General features: G+C 44.1%; 1 pseudogene; it reads left to right on the top strand.

Annotated features, from left to right (window-relative positions):
• Window positions 1–208: 208 nt before the first annotated feature.
• On the top strand, window positions 209–1059 carry LOC100590189 (annotated as a pseudogene).
• Window positions 1060–2714: the final 1655 nt, after the last annotated feature.

Consider the following 2714-nt stretch of genomic DNA (forward strand, 5'->3'; position numbering starts at 1 on the left):
TTCCATCCTTGTTCAATCTTTGTCCTTTCACAGTGTATTTTCCACAGAGAAGCAGAGGGGTCTTTTAAAAATGTAAGTCACAAATCCAGAACATTTGTGGACGTTCCATAGGACAACTGCACTAACCTCTTTAATAGTCAACAGCATGAAAACACAAGGCAGCTTTCCGGGGCCGCGCTTCGTCCCTGCTGGCCACCCCACTGCGACCATGTTCGTTCCATGCGGGGAGTCATCCCCTGACCTTGCCGGCTTCACCTTCCTAATGCCAGCAGTATCTGTTGGAAATGTCGGCCAGCTTGCAACGGATCTGATTATTTCTACACTGAATATGTCTAAGATTGGTTCTTCTATACCGATTGTCTTGTGCCAATAGTTGGAAACAATCCATATGCGACCGCAGAAGGAAATTCAACAAAACTTAGTATAAATGCTGAAGTATATTCATTGCCTTCAAGAAAGCTGGTGGCTTTTCAGTTAAGATCCATTTTTATTAAGTATAAATCGAAGCCATTCTGTGAAAAACTGCTTTCCTTGGTGAAAAGTAGTGGCTGTGCCAGTGTCATTGTTCTTTCTAGCAGTCATTCATATCAGCGTAATGATCTGCAGCTTCGTAGTACTCCCTTCTGGTACCTACTTACACCTTCCATGCAAAAAAGTGTTCAAAATAAAATAAAGAGCCTTAACTGGCAAGAGATGGAAAAAAGCTGGTGCATTCCTGAAATAGATGATTCCGAGTTTTGTATCCACATTCTGGGAGGAGGTATCACAAAAACACTCAATGATGAAAGCTGTTCTAAAGAAATCCGAATGGCAGTTCTGCTGAAATTTGTTTTGGAAGGGGACAACATCCCAGATGCATTAGGTCTTGTTAAGTATCTTAATGAGTGTCTTCAGATAATCAAACCACTTAATGATGACCCCACAGCATCTACCTCACTGTAGAAAATACCAAGGTCTTGGAAATTACTATTTGGCAGTGGTCTTCCGCCTGCACTTTTTGGATCTAGTTTCCGTTTTATCCCTTATACCCAAAACACTTATTACCAACACAACTGTTAAACATTCTATACAAAAAAATTGTATGATCAGAGAATGTATTAGGAAATTGCTTTCACAGTAAATATCAAAGAAAAAAGATTAAGGGTCTCTTTGCCATGCTTTTCATCATATGCAACAAATGTAAATTTTGTACAATCTTATTTCCTAAGCAAAAAAAAACACACACACACACACACACACAAGGCAAAGGGATAGGAAGGGAATCCCCTACTACATTAAAAATATTTAGGAGGCAGGCCAGGTGTGCTGGCTCATTCCTGCAATCCCAGCACTTTGGTGGGGCCAAGGTGGGCGGATCACAAGATCAGGAGATCGAGACCATCCTGGCTAACACGGTGAAACCCCATCTCTACTAAAAATACAAAAATTAGCTGGGCATGGTGGCATGTGCCTGTAGTCCAGCCACTCAGGAGGCTGAGGCAGGGGTATCGCTTGAACCTGGGAGGCGGAGGTTGCGGTGAGACGAGATCGCACCACTCACTCCAGCCGGGCAGCAGAGTGAGATTATCTTAAAAAAAAAAAAAAAAAAAAATTTAAGAGGCATGCCAAAAATTGTAATGTGTGGTCATGATATAAGCAAACCAATTGTAAAAAGACATTTGGGGACTATTGGGGAAATCTGAGTAAAGAAATTTAAAAATTATTAATTTTGTTAGGTGTAATAATAGCATTATGGTTATGTAGGAAATGTATTTTCTAGAGATTAATATTGAATTATGATAAAATATATTGTCTGGAAATCTGCTTTCAAAAGCTCGGCAAAAATAAAGATGAAGCAAACATAACAATTTTTTTTTTTTTTTTTGGAGACGGAGTCTTGCTCTGTCGCCCAGGCTGGAGTGCAGTGGTGTGATCTCGGCTCACTGCAAGCTCCACCTCCCTGGTTTACGCCATTCTCCTGCCTCAGCCTCCCGTGTAGCTGGGACTACAGGCGCCCACCACCACGCCCGGCTAATTTTTTTTTTTTTTTTTCCTGAGACAGAGTCTCACTCTGTCACCCAGGCTGGAGTGTAGTGGCGCCATCTCCGCTCACTGCAAGCTCCGCCTTCCGGGTTCATGCCATATTCCTGCCTCAGCCTCCCGAGTAGCTGAGACTACAGGCGCCCGCCACCACGCCCGGCTAATTTTTTTGTATTTTTAGTAGAGACGGGGTTTCACCATGTTAGCCAGAATGGTCTCGATCTCCTGACCTTGTGATCCGCCCGCCTCGGCCTCCCAAAGTGCTGGGATTATAGGCGTGAGCCACCGCGCCCGACCTTTTTATTTTTGTTTTTTAAAGACGGGATCTCATTCTCTTGCCAAGGTTGGAATGCAGTGGTGAGATCACAGCTCACTGCAGCCTCAACCTCCCAGGCTTAGGAGATCCTCCCACCTCAGCCTCCCGAGTAGCTGGGACTACAGGCATACACCACCATGGCTGGCTAATTCTTAAATTTTTTGTAGATATGAGGTCTCCTTCTGTTGCCCAGGCTGGTCTCGAACTCCGGGGTTTCAATGATCCTCCCTCTTGGCCTCCCAAAGTGCTGGGACTACAGGTGTGAGCTGCAATGCCCAGCATCTACTTTATCTATGTTTGAGATGTCTCCCCAAAAAGGAGCGGGGAGAGTAATATCACGGCATTCAAAGCCTTTCCATGGCTTCCCAGCTCCTTAAAG

The sequence above is a fragment of the Nomascus leucogenys genome, chromosome 6 (genome assembly GCF_006542625.1).
Source record: "Nomascus leucogenys isolate Asia chromosome 6, Asia_NLE_v1, whole genome shotgun sequence".
In the NCBI taxonomy this organism is placed as follows: domain Eukaryota; kingdom Metazoa; phylum Chordata; class Mammalia; order Primates; family Hylobatidae; genus Nomascus; species Nomascus leucogenys.